This window comes from Ostrea edulis, chromosome 2, assembly GCF_947568905.1.
Source record: "Ostrea edulis chromosome 2, xbOstEdul1.1, whole genome shotgun sequence".
NCBI lineage: Eukaryota > Metazoa > Mollusca > Bivalvia > Ostreida > Ostreidae > Ostrea > Ostrea edulis.
This window is the reverse complement of record NC_079165.1, coordinates 64047585-64068039: the sequence shown is the minus strand read 5'-3', so window position 1 is coordinate 64068039 and position 20455 is coordinate 64047585. Positions and strand designations below refer to the sequence as shown.

Below are 20455 nucleotides of genomic sequence, written 5' to 3'. Positions count from 1 at the left end.
TCTATGACGGTGCTGGTTGTATAAAAAACTGAAGATAACGAACAGTGTTAAAAATATACCATCGCTTTATTTTAATACAAGTTTATTTACATTTCTACTTGTGAATCACTTTTACATCTTCACTGCCAAACACGATCTCTCCTTTCTCACGAGGTGCTAGCTCCTAATTGATTCTCTCACACAGAACATTCTCTCCACCCAAGACCCAAATTCATGCTCTCTTGTGTTCATCTCACAAAATTTGGTAGCATGTGAATTATACATTGACTGTGCTGGATGCAAAAGAAAACTATTAGCTAGACATTTGCTTTTCAAATTTAATTTTATAAATTAAGTCAATATGATAAAGAATTGTGTAACCATAATAATGTTGTTCAAGCTAGGAAAATATGCATTATAATAATTATGAGAGCTTAGAAATAAGCTCCTATAGTCTAAGATATAAACTTGTAGCTATTTCAGACAACCATTGCAGCACCATATAGCTGTAATTGGTGCATATCTTTTGTAGAAAACAAATCTTATTTTTCCGATCATACAATAAGTAAGAATATTGAGATCCCTGTTATCATGTGCCAAAGTGTCTATATAGTAACATCGAAGACATATATAAAATAAACAGAAGGCAATCGAATCAGTTAATTATAAATCCTGAACAATCACTCTGATTCCCTCTATGTACACGACACTTCTAAGAAAAGGGTTCAGCTCCCTGCTACTTTAAACCAAACTCTCTCGCTCATATTTCAGAGAGAGAGAGAGAGAGAGAGAGAGAGAGAGAGAGAGAGACTAAATACACGTAAATATATCTATTTTTAAGGACGTTAACATTTTAGGAATTTTTTCATTCAGCAACAAATGATTGGATCCACCACATACATCAGCTCAAGAACGAAATGCACAATATACAGAGGTGCTGATAAGAAATTTGATACTTTTCGAAACATGTTGTCGAGCTTGGCGAGAGAAAGTTTTGGAGTTTGAGGCCCATGTGGGGAGCTATAGGGTGATAAAACAGAGGCTCTGAGAATAGAACATGGCTTCATCCTAGTGAAGAATAGGTTTTGATAATCTGGATCTTATTAGAAAAAATATTTAAAACTTTAGTGACCCAAGTTTGGTGAAGAAACTTTAATTTAAACTACACTTGCTGAACAAATATGAAATATTTGTTATCTTATTCACATTGTAACATATCTCAGCATAGTTTCTTAGTTAATCCCGAGTTACACATTTATATTACCGTTGTTTGAAAGAACAAGATAAAAAGTTATCAAAATCCCGAAGAACATTACGAGCTCAACATCCATCGAATTGCTATATAGAAAATGTGATCAAGTAATTTCTTATTATACTGTCAATGTTACTATGAGAATCAGACACAATTAATAAGCTTTAGAAAATCTGTGAATACTGTCTATGGATAAGAAATTCAAACTATCTTCCTATTAAGTAAATATCTACTGCATGACCATAGCTACGTACATGTATATAACCGTTAATGGGTCATTTAATGTCAAAATCGATTGACTATAGCAATTCATGCGCGGATCCCGGATTTTTTCAGATGTGTTGAAATTGGGTACCACCCCCCCCCCCCCCCCCAACACCCCGTAACTCCTAAAAAAACATACATGTAAAAGGCTTATGTTAATCCAAAGCTCAAAATCCTAAGGGGGGGGGTAATCCTTTAGTGTATCCATGGGTTTTCACTATCGTTTACTAATTGTCAGTAAATATGATCTTCAATTATCCTGCCTGATAGATTAGTGTACAGTTTCTCTTCGATCAATTTCTAATGATGAACTAAAATTCTACCAAAACCATGCAGTAGCTAGCATGCAATATCCATTGTATCTCAAAACTGTATATAGATACCGTATCACTTCTAAATGAAAATTTAAATTGTTTAATGTATGCAGACGATGTAGTAATATGTCAACATCAGCAGAAGGTTTACAACAGAGAATAGATATTCAGAAATAAATTGTAATGATTGGTGTTAAGAAAACAAAAATCATTGTCTCGAAAAAGGCTAGGAGAGGTTAGATTCTAGAACAATCATGTTAAATATACACCCTATTATATAAGTACTTGGGTACCTTTTTTCTGCATCTGGCAGTTTTAGTACACATTAAATCTGAACTATAAGATAAGATAGGTTTATTCCAATTTTGGGCCCAGAGGGCATAACAGTAAGACAGTTTATAAAGAAGGAAATTCAAAAAAGAAAGAAAGTTTTTTAGAAATTGAAAAAAAAACCCACCCAACTTTTTATGTTTAGCAAAGAAATTCAAACAAGCATGCATTTCATCTTTTTGCCCATGCACACAATAAAACCAATTATTTTATTAATTTTGAAATATGGCAATTAACTCCGGCTCATTAGGAGGGGAACTTCATTATTTGTTGTTATATTAAAATTAAATGTGAAAAAGTTTCTTAACGAAAGAAAAGCTTTCGTGATATTAAAGGAGAAACTGTACGGATTTTTAATACGCTTACTGATGAAAAAATCATCAAATACTGTGTTCTGAAAAGCCACCTATGTTGAATCTAATCGGGAAATTTATCTAGAACAATATATGCAACTAATAACAGTGACATAGTGTTTAAATTATAATGTGTCGTATAATCACTCCATTTTCTTTGTTGATATATGTATACATTTGTATGTATTTTCTTGCTGCCCCTTGAGAACCATTACAATGTAGTTGGAAAAGTTTTATTTCACGCTTGCTCCCACCCCACCTCAACCCCTCGTCAAGAATAACCATTCATAGAACACACACCCCCCCCTCCCTATTAAACTTCGTTTAGTTTAAATAATTTTCATTCCTCCCAACATGTGTGTCGCTGAATTATCCCAAGAATTAAATCTCATAAATTTTGTCAGCGTTTGCAGTGCACAGGTTCCTGAATTGTTTATCTCACTTTGTGGAATGAGTCAGCCATGATGTGTTGACTCGCGTTGTGCACTTTGATGAAGAAAATGATACTCCCATAAACTTAACGCACAGAATGTAAAAGGCAGCAAATGTATCCTGAACTGGTGTGTTTTCTCAAATTCGAAAGAGAATATTGGGTAAACTTTTATAAGAGTGTCTATAGCTACGTAAAATAGTACTTTTCATTGTCTTTACAACGATAACACACGTGCCTATTCTTTCCTAAGAGATTACGTCGGAGAGAGAGAGAGAGAGAGAGAGAGAGAGAGAGAGAGAGAGAGAGAGTGTGTGTGTGTGTGTGAGATGGTTACCAATCGCTGTACCTTGATTTGATAAATAAATCATGGAGTTAATAGTAAAATTTAAATCCTTGTACAAATGTAAATGTTGACACTTTATTCTTTTTTAAGTGGCTCAGGTGACCTATTGACATTGGTCTTCGTCCGTCGACGTGTGTCGAGCGTCGTCCATCGTCCGTTAACAAAGCATCTTTATAACTTCTTGAAATTGTTATCATTTTTGAAGCACCTCTAGCATAAGAGCATTGATTGTATATTGTTTAACGCCCCTCTGGAGAATCTTTCACTCATATGGATATATGTCCGGGGAAAAAAAATGTGAAAATGACATTACCACCCCTGGGGTCTAATGGGCGGGGCCAGATATGCTTGAAAAGTCTATATTTTCACAACTCTTCTATGTATTGTCAGGGGCGGATCCAGGAATTGCGGTTACGGGGCCCGGGGCGCCACTTCACGAGGGTGCGCCCCCCTCTAAATCCGCCATTGATTGTTATGATATGTACACGAAGCCCTCTATTAAAATTGTGATATCCATAGTCAAGGGTTCAGGCGCTATAGGGCCATATGGTGAAAATGTATCAAATGTAAGAAAATCTTTTCTACTCCATGCATATATTTGAGAAGGTGTCCATGAAGTGTTTGTCCTGTCACAGGCACTTGAATTTCTGTCAATAAGTCACTCATAAAGCCCATACAGAGAATCCCTCGTATAAGCCTCAATATAGTCTTTTGGGCACTTATAAATTATTATCTTTCAAAACGCATACAATTCCTATTCAATTACAGGAGAAAAATGGAAGTTTGAAGCATATTAATAATTTTAACATTCTGTTATGACTTATCCAAAATTAGGGCCTTCTCGGGCACACAGCAATTAGGAGCCATGAAATTTACAATTTAGGTAAAAAGGGGTATATATGGCACGCCAAATTCACAAATATGAGCTAAACATAGTTTCACAGTTGATAAACTAGGTTTATCGACTGTAAACTATATAGTTTACGGACCGTAAACTATAGTTAACGACGTTAATCTATATTTCACATCTGTAAACCATAGTAAACAGATAATCTATGTTTCACAAGCGTAAACTATAATTAACAATGAAAACAATCATTAGCGATTGCAAAACATAGTTTATCTGATAAATACGGTTTCACGATTGTAAACTACGGTTTACAAGTCTAAACTATTATTAACGAATGTAAATGATAGTTTACGGTTTGTAAGTTTATAGTCATTTAATGCGCCGAATTCACAAAAAAGTGATAAACACAGTTTTGTTTAATATAGTTTATGAGTAAAAATGGCAGTTAGCTATAGTTTACGATCAAAAACTATAATTAACGAATGTTAAACATAGTTTATTTGATAAATATAGTATCACAATTTGTGAAACTAGGGTTAGCAATTGTGAACTTAGTTAACGAATGTAAATTATAGTTTATAAATGTAAATCTGTATTTATCAACAAAATCTATTGTTAACGTTTATTCAAAGACAGATAAACTTGGATTAGCATTGTAAACTATAGTTTACAACCGTTAAATATAGTTTTACGGATGAAAACTATAGTTAACGAATCGTTAACTATAGTTTACGGTCCGTAAACTATAGCTTACAGTCGAGAAACTATGTTTAGCTCATTTAGTGAATTTGGCGTGCCATAGGTATATACATCGACTGTTAAATAAGGCCTCAGATTGTGACTTTTTCTTTCTGACTCGGAGTTGTTTTCAGTGATGTACAGATGTTGCGGGGGAAAATAGATATTCCAAAATAACACGTACATATATAATGACATTTTGGTGAAAATATTCAATCCCTTTGAAGCCGCCACTTTGTTTTATTCTAATTCAGAAAATGTGAAATTTCACACCTCCTAAAAAAATTGCTGTAGGTCCTAAATGATTTATATATATTTTATCTTAGAAAAGTAATTTGTTTTTGCAATTGTCTTTGGAGTGAAAAAAAAAAAAGATGAATGTATATATACATATTACATATGATATTATATACTATCTCAAAGTGGAAAACATTTCAAGTTTTGTGCTGTCGGGTTCGGCATACCTTATATTGCAAACTTAGTTTGGCGGTGAGACTTGAACGAGAATCCAAGAGTTACTGTGATCAAGTAATCATCATGATTAGTGATTATGTTGGGTCAGATTACGGTAATGTGTTTAGATATTTAATATTTCAGCGTTCTGTTGCAAAACACTCAGCGTTCCATGCAAACCGAAAACTCCTACCCCCTCTATATGGCTGAAGGTCCTAAAGTCGAGCGTGCCCAGTAGTCGTGCGCCATTTTGTTTGTTGTCATTGTTGGGGCCCATGCCTAAATATTACGTCATGAGGAGCTGATTTTTTATGATAATTAAAGAGAGCATCCATATTTTTACAATGAGTGAAATATGGGAAGCAAACAGGAAGGATTGATAATAATACAATTATACACCCAAAATACCCGCCATTTTGTTAATGCTTTTTTCCCTGACTGTGAAAGCACGTGTTAATCATGCTGAACCGCAACCGGTGGCCGTACCAAGCACATGGCTAATTAGCATAATCCAATGTGAAGGTTGTGGTGTATTTCGATTGGTTTATAAGGACAAACATTTTATTTGTTCGTTTATTGAAAAGTTGGTAGTCCGTATGCATTTGGAATGTTGCTCAAAATGTCGGGAATTAGTGCATAGCCATACAAGTTATCTCTTTTAATGTTTTTAGACTTCAAAGAAAAAAAATCAAATGTTAAGTTGAGACAATACAGTCCTAGTCGACTTATCAATGTCTATCTGGCTGTCAAGGATGTGTGCATTAGTGTCCGTAAGGCAGCGAATAAGTATACGCCTAGTGTCACCATCCAAACCTTTTCACGTGGAAAGGAAATGTTCACATGGAGAAGGGCACTATGGGATTTATTTGATTTAATGTAATATTTTTCTCTATTCACTGTATGGAAGTGCAAATGCATAAAAGGAATGTGGTAAAAACGTTGCTGAACAATAAAATGTGTTTCCTTAGCCTCATTTTACTGCTACATCCGGGTGCACGACTACTGGTCCTAAACAAATATGGCTGATGTTGAACTTCACTTGTTTTGTGCCTCAACAATAAATTTGATAAACTGCTTTGGAATATTTTGAATAAAGAGAAAGTAAGATTTTAACATGGTAAGTTAAAATATCATGTGAGATTAGCTAATATTTCATTTTACTATTTCTTGAAACGAATATTTTCTTAAGCGCACGACTACTGGGCACTCAAGGGTATATGAATGAGTACGAATACATACATGCCAACTTTTAAGAATCCCCATGGGAGATTTTGCGCGCGACAACCTTTTTTCAAAGCTCAAAATTCATGACATTAAAGCATGAAAATAAATATTTGTCTTTTGAAATAAAATATCAATAAAATCATTGTAAATGTATCATATATTAATACAACATCAAGTGTGTTTGACCATTAACTATATAAAAAAAAAAAACTTTGAAAGATATACATAAATATTTTATTAAAATCATTTATTCAGCAAAAAAAATTCTCTCCAACAACAAGTCGCATACATATTATCAAATAATACTTTAGGTTGCATCCTTTTACACCATACAATAAACATTGGCTGGTCTATGTATCAAAATTTGAATTAAAGCACATGCATTTAGGTATGACTACAAAGGCAATCTTGCTTGTCTGTAAACATGGGCTTGCAGAGTCTGGTGGGTTAATCTGCATTGCAACCAGAAAAGGAGTGATCTGCCTTGCTATGAAGTTTGCGAACAAAACCTTTGCACCCATGACATCTGAAATAATTACCAGGAAAAAAACACATCAAAATATACGATTTTACTTGTAAATTAAGGCTACTTGCTAAATATAAAATTCAGTACAGACTTATGCGAATTACACATCACAAAGTATATTTAATGAATACTACACTATATAGATTATATAATACATCGCTTCAGACAGATATATTTGGATAACCTATATTCTAATAGTTGGAAAAAATATATATTTGACGTATCTTATTGCAAATTTTGAATGCTGTCAGCGAGAGGCAAAAATCGGGAATGTCCGATTGTTTGGTGGTGACACTATCATCGTTGTCATTCACGTTTGTGTAAAGGATATGCCAATTTGAAATCCGTCTTCCCGATTAATTACTATCAAAACATGCTTCGTACTGTCCAATAAACACCCCGACACAGGCAGACCAACCCGACACTATGCGACACAGGTAAACAGCAATGGCTGACTATTGTCCCGATTTCTGATTGGCCAGTTCAGAAATGACGCGGGATTTCAAATTCCGGTTGGAAATGGGGGTTTTTTGTCGTACAATGGGAGATATTTTTAGAAAATCTGGATTTCGGGGTATTTTTGCAATCCCGATCGGGATATCGGGATTTGTCTTTTCAGTTGCTTCAAATCGGGAGAATCCCGCACAAATTGGGAAAGTTGGCATGTATGCGAATGCATATATATATTCATATATAGAAGGGGTAGGAGTTTTCAATATTTGGCTTTATTGAGCGACTTATTGACAGAAATTCAGGTGCCTGCATGTGGTCCTGTGTCCATGCAAGAATTGTTTCGTGCAAAATCATGCCACATGAATACATTCATGCCAAGCCCCTAGAAACGTACAGATCTTGCAAAATGTGGAACGGAAAATGAAAAACATAGAAGTCAGGTAAATCTAATAATATTTTGAGGAGGTCAGCATTTTGTAAATTCAAAAGGCTTATGTACAAGTGAAGCAGAAATGGGAAGTCATGGTCAGAATTAGTGATGTACCGATTGTGGCCGACTTTCGATTGTCGGTCGCTCTAACAGAAACGATGTGAATAATTGATTGTCGTTTTGAAAATCGAAAATCGCCGACGTCGGATTTTTTTTTTTAATAATACGAATATTCCTGCGGCGACTTATCTAAAATCAAAAATGGCTGACGAAGCCGAATCATCCACAGGAGTCGGCAATTTTATCAATAAAGTAGAAATATATGAGAAATGGGCATAAATACTACCAATGAGCTTCGTGAGTGTAGCGAGCTCGCGAAGCTCAGTGGTAGTATTTATGCCCTTTTCTCATATATTTCTACTTTATTGATAAAATTGCCGACTCCTGTGAATCATCCGATAAGATTGAATGATTGAATATTGTTTAACGTTTTTCTTGAGACTCTCACTCACATGGAGACGTCACCATTGCTGGTAAAGGCCTGCAAAATTTAGGCCTGTGATCGGTGCTTACAGTCTTTCAACAGGGAGGGATCTTTATTGTGCCACACCTGTTGTGACACGGGGCTTCGGATTTTGCCTCTTACAACAAGCAAGGAGTAATGAGGCTCTATTCTAACCAGGATCCCATAAGAACAACAAAAGTCGAGAGATCTATCTCTATCCTGGGAAAATAAAATCGAAAGTATGGATTAACTTCAAAGTTCTAATTATGATTTTGGACGTCTCCAATTAACTTAATATCTAGGGTAAAACATAAAGTAAATTTAATATATTTATGCCATAAATTTGAAATCATTAAAATTAGATTATTTTTCGATTAATCAATCGAAAAGGTACATCCGATTAATCCGATTATTGATTAAATTTTTTTTCCCGATTGCCCATCACTAGTCAGAATCCACTGGTTCATTTACTTCATGCAAATGCACATGTATTTTAAAATCGTTATAACTTATTTTGAAAAACATTAAACAAGTGCTGTGGGTGCCATCCTCTTTTTGGCTTTGTCATTTTAGGACCCCCCCCCCCCCCCCCCCCCCCCCCCCCCCCCCCCCGCCTCTCTCACCGATTGTGACAGTATGTTGTAAATAATATTAATAAAACAATTATCCTGGGAAAAAAGTTGAATTTTAATTAAGCTTTTAAATTCTATTCTTTTTTTTCTTGCTTTCACCATAGGAAACAAATTCATAAACCTAACCAATGTATAAGAGCAGAAAGCATGCAGGATGCCAGTTTGAAAATTTCTGATAATTTGAATATGGAACCCGAACTTATTAGATTTTTTTATTTGAGAAATGAAGTGTACGTAAATTAAGGACTGGAATTTATCCGGAAAATTGGAGTCAGTTGAGTAACCAAAAACACGTCTTTTTTTTTTGGCCTAAAGGTTTACTTCATTTTGGATTGAATACATCAAGTGAAAGTTTGTACATTTTATCGGAGGAATCCTGTGGATCTGTGTTAGAGTTAAGCGATATTACCCGTATACAGTACCCACAGCGTTATTCTTAACATGATAAACAGTCTTCACGAAAACATTTAAAACTTGCTGGCCAGTCGGACCAGTGAACTGTCTGAATTTACTTTCCCACAGTGAAATTCACTGGCCCCCTAAATTTTCATATGTTTATCACATACATTATGGAATGCATTTTAAAATTGTACAATTAATTTACTGAAACTATGGTTATTACTCATATTTATATCCACCCTAAGACATCCTTTCTGTCGATTCCAGAAAAACAACACCGTACATGATATTTTCTCTCTCTTCACCTGCAAACAACAAGACTACAACTTCATATATTTTTCACAAACATGAAAACAGCCTGAGTGCACCTTAGGAAGTAGCCTTCTCTACCATCATCAAAGTAGCCTACTCTACTAACATCAAATGCAAATGATTAATTCTATAAACTATAGAAATTGCATAAAATCAGAGATAACTGCACTTGATGAAGTTCATTTTAATTGGACAATGCAATAAAGCAGCAATTACCGGTATACTGTGCGATACAGAATGTGGCCATTTTTGTTGTTTCAACAAGTTGTTCATTTAATATTCACATGATCAACGTACAAGTTATCTTGACAATGACAAGTATAGTTATCGTTCTTTACGAAATAAACATTAAACCACGATGTCCAAACACTTTCTTTATGTGCTGTTTTTTAATTTATTTTTATTTTGATAGTAAATTTAAGCAATTAAGACATTTAGAATATCTAAATCCAACATTATATTTAATGTGACTTACAAAAAGTCTACAAGCCCATCGGACTTCCTGATCTTTAATTTTTACTGACCCGATCGTAAAATTCACTGGCCTCGGTCTTTGGACCACTGAGTTTTCGTGAAGACTGGATAAATGATAGAACACGATACATGCATGATAGAATAGGATATATGTACGCATGATAGGATAGGATATATATATACGCACGATAGGATAGGATACACGCATGATACGATAAACAATAAATCTGATAAACGCAAAACACGATAAACAATCTTCACAATATACACAAAACATGATAAACAAACTCCACGATTGACCTGATGTATGCAAAACACGATAAATGATCTTCATGATACACGGAAAACCTGATAGAAATGTTGTGAATTTAGAAGCAATTTAGACAGAACGAAATTTTGATAGCTACAACTAGGGGTGAAATGATACAGTACCTTTTCGATTCGATTTTTGATACTTAGTCTCGATTCGATGATTTTCGATTCGATACAATAGCATGTACCAAATTCTTTATAATGCTAAGATTTTCTTATGTTTCGTTGTATTTATTGCTCTCTGCAAATAAATTCTACATAATATAAAAGCGTTTAACATAAAGCAACACTTTTATCACTTGTCCTAAAGCCGAAATGTCGCCATACTCAGGATTTAAACATTGGGGGTGCATTTTTCAACTAGACTGCATCCATTTTGATACAGCAAAGTTTACTCGTATGTTGATTGGGCAATTTTCAATTCCATTGGCTAATCAGAAACCGTGTTATCAAGAGCAATGTGTGCAATGATTTTAGAACCGTATCGAACCGAAACAGACCCCGAATAAATCGAACATCGAATCGAGACTACTATATCGCGATTCGGCCGCATCATGATGCATTGTTTCACCCCCTAGCTACAACAAGAATTGTACTTTTATCAATTATGTTAATGATGATATTAAAGAATATCATTATTCATAACTTTATATCTAAAATGTATAATATCCAAAAGAAATTTCTAATTGGAAGGTAATACACTGCATGTACATGTGTGTGCATAAATAATGAACATATATCTTACTTCTGTATTGCTGTAATAAATGGTGTATTTTTTTCAAAGATCAATATTGCATTGATTCATTTGTTGCAACTGAGAAATTTAATGATATAAGAACGTTGACAGACTTAAGCATGAAACTCTCCATCAGTAAAAAAAACATACTGAGATTCTTCATTTTACACATAAGCATATAGTCATTAGCAAATAAAATTTGTGCCAATGGAAATACCGTAAGTCAGAGGAAATGCATTCATTGATTTGAAGTTAATTGGAAGCTGGTGATTTTTAGGGATTTATACATGAAGTTTTCAACTTCAAACAAACATACAGACAATAACAGGGTTGTGGTAAACATTTTAAACCATGGGGGCTTTTGGGTCCCTGATTTTTATAAGTTTATGTGCCCACAATTTGATCAAAGGGCCCACATTGTATGTCAATTACCAGTAAAGACCAAATAAGAATTTTTTTTAGTGACAAAAGTGAAAACATTCCGCATGCCGTGTCCAACAGTCATGGCCGATTATTAAGCGTTTTCTGCAAAAATGATCTAGATTGTTGTTTTCACATTCATGGAAGTAATGGTTCCTGTTAGTATTTCTTTCCTGGGGTTTTGAAACCCCATTGTTTATACATGGCTCTTCTAGGTCACTTATATGCTTGACGTAACTGTGCTTAGTGTCTGCTTTGCACACAACACAATCTTGTTTAGTATGACTTTTATCGAATTCAATAGGAAAGTACATCATAAAATGAAAATGTTCTGGGAGAAAATTTGGTCATCATGTGGGCAAGGTGATTTTTAATATTTTTAGTCGCCCACAGCAAATATTACTTGTGAGTGGGCGAGTGATTATCCACAACCCTGCAATAATCACCGATATCCTAATGTCCTGAAGACTGCATTAATTTACTTTATAGGCATATCAATATTAAAATATTCATCTCGCTATAAGGGGAACAATTTTCTATACATTTTGTTTTTATTTATTTAGATCAGAGCCAGTTCAATTCACACGACTTGGATGCCAACAAAGGATGGTAAGTATATAAAAGTGAGATGAGAGAGAATTTCCTTTTAGCACATAACTTTGGATTCTGATTCTTGGCTAGTCTTTGATGTTTCACCATATGATTTGTCAATGTGCAGTGATTGGGATAAGCAAATTGCTAAATGTGACAATGGCGCGTTACCAGCTAGTGTCAATGTGACATTTCTAAAATGAATGCGTCATATTGAAATTTTTATGCGACATTTTAAAATGATGAATCTGAGAGATCAGTAAATTATAATCAAAACACTAAATTAAACTGCATTGCCATAGGTAACTTTAGTTTTATTATTAGTGTTAAATTTACGTTTTGCTAAAGTAAGGATTCTCATCGTGATTGTCTGTTTTGACGTTTGTGCGTCATCGTCTCCTTCTGCTCCTACAGTGTCTACTGCCAGTACTGGCTTATCATTCAGGCAAAAATTAAAGTCAGTTTGCCCTTTGTCAGGCTTAAAAATTTTTATTCTGTGGCATCTCCAGTCCATGCGCATTAAAATTTCACTTTAACGGTATTAACCAATCAGATAACTTTTTACTGTTTGATTAGACACTATTACTAAAGTATTAACAGCGATGAAGATTTTTCAAGCACTTAATCGATATAGATTAAGTGGGAGATTAGCTCAAAAGTTGAAAAATTTGTATATCTACGAAGTCAGTGGGGAAAAGCTCAGACTAGGTATATCAATGATATGCGCCACAACGGCGCAGTGTTTCAATATTCTGTGCACCATTTTTAGCTCACCTGAGCTAAAAGCTCAAGTGAGCTTTTCTGATCACCCGTATTCCGCCGTCCGTCCGTCCGTCTGTAAACTTTTAACATTTCTGACTTCTTCTCAAAAACCACTGGGCCAATTTCAACCAAAGTTGGCATAAAGCATCCTTGGGTAAAGGGAATTCTAAATTGTTAAAATAAAGGGCTAGGCCACCTTCCAAGGGGAGATAATCAAGAAAAGGTAAAAATAGGGTAGGGTCATTAAAAAATCTTCTTCTCAAGAACCACTGGGCCAGAAAAAATGAAATTTATAGATAAGCTTTATTAGGTAGTGCAAATTTTAAATTGTTAAAATCATGGCCCCCGGGGGTCAGATGGGGCCACAATAGGGGATCAAAGTTTTACATACAAATATATAGGGAAAATCTTTAAAAATCTTCTTTTCAAGAACCACTGAGCCAGAAAAGCTGATATTTACATGAAAGCTTTCTGACATAATGCAGATTCTAAATTGTTAAAATCCTGGCCCCTGGGGGTCGGATGGGGCCACAATAGGGGATCAAAGTTTTACATACAAATATATAGTGAAAATCTTTAAAAATCTTCTTCTCGAGAACGACTGAGCCAGAAAAGCTGATATTTACATTAAAGCTTCCTGATATAGTGCAAATTCAAGTTTGTTAAAATGATGGCCCCCGGGAGTAGGATGGGCCCACAATAGGGGTTCAAAGTTTTACATACAAATATATAGAGCAAATCTTTAAAAATCTTCTCAAGAACCACTAAGCCAGAAAAGCTGATATTTACATGAAAGCTTTCTGACATAGTGCAGATTCAAGTTTGTTCAAATCATGGCCCCTGGGGGTAGGATGGGGCCACAAGGGGGGATCAAAGTTTTACATACAAATATATAGGAACAATCTTTAAATATTTTCTTCTCATGAACCATTGGGCCAAAGAAGTTCACATTTACATGCTTTCTGACATAGTGTAGATTCAAGTTTGCAAAAACTACGGCCCCCAGGGGCCATAATAAGGACTAAGGTTTTATATGCAAATATATATAGAAAGTCTTCTGATATGGACCAAAGTGACTGAGGTGAGTGATGTGGCCCATGGGCCTCTTGTTTGATTTAATGCGACTATGGCACAGGGTGCGTACTTATCCCAATAACTGATTGTGATGGTTAGTATTCTGATGTGTTCCAGTATTTAAAATATAGGCGGAGCTCAAACTAGGGAATATTACGAAGTTTATTCATCTGTTGTGTTTACGCAATGCATACAGTCACGCACATATAATCTCGCACGCATCATCTCTAACTTCCATGACTTCATAAATTCCATGTGAAATGGTATCAAAAACAGTTCATATCAAATTTACAAATACTAGTAGTTAACAATTTCACATGTAAATAATACACATACCTCCTTGCACCCATATTCGCACGCACAATCGTGAACACACCAAAACACCTGCTCAATGTATTTCTCGCAAATTTACCTCTGAAAACAGAAGAGTCGCAGACTCGTAGTTCATGAAATATTTCACGTAGGATAAACAAACTTATTACTGCAGTAACTGATTGTGACTTTCACAGGACCTATGGTAATGGTTCTGAAGGTCAGTCTTTGCAAAAAAGAAAAATCATCATTATATAAATATTGCATGTATTTGAGGGTAACATTGAAAATTTTCACCCCGAGAAAACCATTGTCAACCGAGGCGTAGCCGAGGTTCACAATGGGTTCTCGAGGTGTGAAAATTTCAATGTTACCCTCAAATACATGCAATATTTGTTTTATTATACTGAATGTTATGTAAACTGGAAAGCAGAAAAACTTACGTCTGTTGACATTTGATCAATCACTGTCGTGCGATATTTCGTATTTCGATGCGGGTACTCGCGTTTATTACAAACGCTCAAACGACGTCGTCTAGCAATCTACGGCGAACCGTATGCGCATAAATTTGACGCATGTGATAATTTTTTATAATATCACCCGTTGTCAAGTACTGTTACCCGTTGCTAGATACTATCACCCTGGGGCGCGTGCTTTCTGTTCTCAGAGGGTAACAATATGTTTTTTCAAATGTTTCTCGACCAATCAGGTTCGAGTATTTTACATGAAAGTATAATAAAACTACATGTAGGACTTTCGAACAGATAATCGAAAACACTATGTCACTACACAGGACTAAATGAATTTTCACCAGTCCAAAACTTTTATCATTAATATTGATCATAATGATATACATGATATAGTGATTCATTGTTATTTTGTAAAAAAAATCAAAAAAAAAAAAAAAAAAAATCATTATCATAAAATGAATTACAGAACTTGATTCTTCTCTTGTGAAATTACAAGCTTTCATCCAATTCAGTTCTTCAGACAGAGTTAGTCTTCAAAATATTCATCCTCATTCATCTGTTGACCCATCCATCATAACTGTAGAATAATTGGCCAAGTCTACAGATATTACAATTTTTCTTTCTGCCTTAGCTGTTGTCTTTGTGAAATTCTTGGCTGCTTTATTGTTTTTAAAAGCAAGTGCCAGGCAAGGTCAACCCCCTTGGCTTTATCTAGTTGATAAAATGTAGTCTCTCATTCTAAACAACCACATGTACGTTCCTAAATAAGGTTTGTTAAAGGGACTGGTTCACAAATTTTGATAAAAATATTTTTCATTTTTGATGTTAAATATTAAAAATATTTATAACTTATTTAATGTTGACAGCCAAAATTTGACCTTCTGAATGCAAGAATAAAAGCAATATTTTAGCCTTAAATCTGTGTTATGTAAACAAAGACTCGAGTCTTTTTATGTAAACAAACAATTTAAACAAGTGAAATATTGATTCTGTAAAATAAAGCATCTTAATTTTCAATATGCATATATATAGTCACAATTAAATTTTAACTTTTACCCCAAAAATTGTTTGAAATGTGAAAGATATAATAAACTTAGATTGATATCCATTTCTTTCCAAAATTTTGTAAACAATAGCATACCACATTCTTTTTTAACAAAACAAAACAAATAATAAACTCTCTAAAATGAGCTTCGGTGATTTTTCATGTGAAAGCGTCTAAACGATAAAATATGGAAAATAAGATTTGAAACCCAACCGATGTTGTACAACCTTCGGACATACTGACCGATTTTACCAACCAGTACATCGGTCCAAATCAATTCTCATTGGTTGTATCTGATGGTCCGGTGCTTTTGGGATAGACTGGAAGGTCCTGTAACCAGGAAAAATGAAAACAGAAATGTCACAGGGAGACATTTAAGGTTGATATACTTAACTGTAAATGATTGTTTCCAGCAAGACAACATGTCTGTTATCATAGGTTTTAGCTATTAAGATATTATTCAGATAAAAATTTTGTGTTGGAGAGTTTAAATGCATATACATTTGTACAATGTATTAAGATTTTGAAACAGCGATATAGACCCAATACGTGATCCCAAATTAAAATCCTGAACTGACTCGACTCAAAAATTTTTGAAACCGTGACAGCCCTAGTCTGGTCTAGTTCTTATCAAGTTACTGATACATTGTATCTACACATTCCATCTTGTCTTTCGCTAATTTAAAAAAAAACTATTGGAACTCTTCAATTTCGGGAGATAGAATATTGCGCCATGGAAGTCATCATTTGAACAGAAACTTAGTGATATAGTTTATTTTATGGAATTTACATACTTAGACGTTAGTAATAGTTCTATGGAGAGTTAGTATAACAGTCAAATCACTTGTTTGAAGCGAACAGCTTCCTGACATAGTACAGATTCTAGAATTCTAAAATCATGGACCCCAGGGGTAGGGTGGGGCCACAATAGGGGATCATAGTTTTACATAGAAATATATATCAGTACTCCAAGTCACATCTGCTATCAGGTCGCAAAATGGCGACCTAGAAATATTTCTGGTCGCCATTTTCAAATTTCTACTCGCCATGGTAAAAGATTTTGTAAATAATTAAGATCTACAAGTTTTTTTTTTAATTTGAATATCTTTCAAGAAAAAAATCAACACCCATGTATGCGTTTCTGAGGAGGACAGAGACTTTTTTATACAGAAACGGCATTCAAGATGTACCAATGAAAATGTATACCATTGTCCTCCTGCTATAAGTCAACTGATGAATATAGGAAAGTTCCTCTCAAAGATCGATTCATGTTCGGGTAAGAATGCAAGGTGAAGATAACGAACAGTGATCAATCTCATAACTCCTACAATCAATACAAAATAGATAGTTGGGCAAACACGGACCCCTGGACACACCAGAGGTGGGATCAGGTGCCTAGGAGGAGTAAGCATCCCCTGTTGACCGGTCACACCCGCCGTGAGCCCCATATCCTGATCAGGTAAATATGTTTCTGTTTTTCACAATATTTCTATAAGTGTATATGCAGTCTTTTGATTGAGAAAACTTGTGCCATGCTTGCAAAAAATTTTCTTCTGATTTTTGACAAGCCAAGTTTAAACTTCATAATATTGTGAAAAATTCTCTTGGGACAGGAACTTTTGGAGTAGGGTCATTTTGAAAAGTTATGGTTACTTTGAATGCATACCTTATTCAAGGAAAATCTTCCTATTCCAGGAGAGCATATTCTTTGCCCTAGGGCTGTTTACAATCCTCCATAAATAAAGAACTGCATTACTAAATCAAATTAAAAAGATCCTCATTTCAATAGTCAACAATTTTTGAATGATCATATATTATATCACACAAATAAGTAACAGGCAAAAGGCTCTCAGACAAAGGTCTCTCAAGTTAATTTTTCAAAAATGTCAAGGTCACCTAGAACATATGTCTTATATATGGGGAAAAACCCTTCATTTCAACAATATTTCTACAGTTATTGATCTTTTGGACCAAGGTCACTAATCAGGTCATTTTGGAAAGGTTAAGATCACTCAGAATATCTATATGCTTATAAGTCAATAAAACTTTGCCTATAAGCTGAGAAACGCTTGCTCCAGAGTTACTGCTTGCACCTTTAATATTGTTATTAAAGTGATTTCCCCAAACAGTAAAAACAACCAAATCACTGTAGGTAGGAATCATATATAATAAATCACTGATCCAACAATAAACTTACAATTTACACATTAATACTGCTGAACTCTTGATATGGTGTTCAACTAGTCAGAACACGCGGGAAGAGAGAGAGAGAGATAAATGGGCATTCGAGCCCGTGAGCTTAAATATAGAATACCCCCCCCCCCCAATACACTACATTCCCCCCCCCCCCCCCCCCCCCATTTTGTGGAGGAATGTCCCAATCCCAACAAGGTGGAGGCCATTTGCATTACACAATATCTATGTAAAGCATTTACATGAAATATAATGATAATAAACCTCTTGTGATTTACAAGGTATCTAAATACAATAATTTTATTTAACATTAACTGTCCAAATTATAAAACTCAGGTATGATTGATAAAAAGTTAGACATTAAGTCCAATTCCTCTGGAATGACTGCTTCATGCCAGGCGATCCTCAGCAACATGCAGGCCTAGTCCTTCCTGGACCCAGGAACGCTGGAACACTTAAGCAGCTCACATAATCAAATGGAATGAGCATCAGGGGAATGGAATGTTCCACAACTGTTGCCTGAACAGGATACGGAAATTTCGTATTACCAGTCCTGCCAACAGTCCAAAACCTATTTGGCGCACCTCAGCCACCCTTTGGTAAACTACCCCGATTTGGCCAGGAGTCATCTCTGGCCAACTCTGAGTTGTGGGCTGTTCGTCTCGACCAATAAGCGATCAGCGGGGATCCGACTTACTCCCTGGAGTTGCTCCTGGGAGAAGTGCTGGATGAGCCCGCTGACCCCAAAAAATACAACCCTCCCTGTAGCTATCCACTCTTCCACCTGGGAGGGACCCCCAGTAAAAGAATATAGGTACAGTGGCACCCACGGGGGTACGAGTCCGATCCAAGATGTTCTGGCAGTCCAGTAGTGGCTCCCGACCCATTGGGTCAGAAGCAGCCCCCCAGAGATGGAGCACCAAGGGGGTGAGAGGAGTGACCAGCCGGCAAAACTCACTCAGTACCCACCTGGTGACCCCAGTTTGACCCCTTAAAGTAATCGAGGCCCACCTCCCCAATCACCCAGTCACTCTCCATACACCGATTCACAAGCAACTCAATGGTGTCAGACGTTACCGCTGCAACCTGTGTCGGGTGCAAGCCAACAGCAGTTACCTAACCAGGCTCTTGGGATAAATCAGCAGGTGGTGTTGGGCCATCGACATAGACAGCACACACCCAATGACCTGGACAGGAATATCCTTAGAAATCTGGAGGTATGCAAATCCCTCCATAAGGGAAACCAAGTCCATCCTCACTGACATTCGGGTGGGATGCCAGTGAGCATCAATGACTTGGATCCTTGCTGGGACTGGAGGTGCCTTGCATTCATGGGCAGGACTCAGGATGTCAACACACTCTGACTCCCAGTCCTCCCGTTGGATGGGATGAACAGGACTCGGGATGTCAACACACTCCCAGTCCTCCTGTGGAATGGGTAAACTCTGTTGCCCGATGGCTGCGGGGATGCCCGTTGTGCAGTCGGGACTGAAGTCGAGGACCTGTTGCGCCTCACGCAGGCTAGGTTACAGCATCTTGCTGGTATGGTCTATCCTGCCAAGGCTGGCGCATGTCTGGCTGCAAGCGATTCAGCAGGTCTGCTATGACGCGTGGGTGAGCCAATATCCTCACATGCTGTAACCACTCTAGGTCAAGAGCCGTCAGGGGATCCACCCCAAGGTACTCGGCCAGGTTATTGGCCATGTCATGCCATCTGGTGCCAAAACCAGCAAATACAGGCCCGAAGCCCCTCTGGACAACCGCCCCTAACTCATCGAGTGCTCGCTCATCATCCCTGCCCTCCTGGGGCAGATGGAGAAAGCGGGCAATGGTCCTGAAGAACTCGACCATCCTCGCTGGGTCCTCAATGCCAGCTGGGCAGTGTACATCATGTATATGCCGGACTGCTGGTCCACCGTCATTAAAGGTAGTGACGAAAACCCCGCTGGCGCCTCCTTTTCTTTTCTCTTTCCTTTCCCTGAAACATTCCAACAAACTTAAATAACAATGCCCCCGCACTTACAGTGGAGGACTTATCTCTGCCTAATCCCTGCTTACGACCACCCCCCAGTATGGCTCCCTCCTTACACCCCCACCAATTTGCAATCAGGGCGGTGATAACTTGTAAATTGATTGATGTTATTTTCCGTCTCCCCCACGCATGCCGGATGAAACCAGTCTTTGCAAGTTTCACACTGCACCATGAAACCACGGAGGTTTGTGTACTTGCACAGGCAGTACCGATATCGCGACTGCACCAGGCCTCTTTCGCCTCT

General features: G+C 36.5%; 1 long non-coding RNA gene across 10 annotated transcripts in view; it reads left to right on the top strand.

Annotated features, from left to right (window-relative positions):
* The window catches only part of LOC130052261 (uncharacterized), a 72246-nt gene that overhangs the window by 1301 nt on the left and 50490 nt on the right, over positions 1-20455 (top strand). For 5 of the 10 annotated variants that reach the window (XR_008800621.1, XR_008800629.1, XR_008800620.1 and 2 more), the window contains exons 3-4: positions 12296-12341; positions 17331-17445. This is a non-coding gene — a long non-coding RNA (uncharacterized LOC130052261). Of the gene's footprint in view, positions 1-46; positions 5425-12295; positions 12342-17330; positions 17446-20455 lie in introns of those variants that run through there. The other 5 variants (XR_008800625.1, XR_008800623.1, XR_008800626.1 and 2 more) reach the window with 3 other exon arrangements.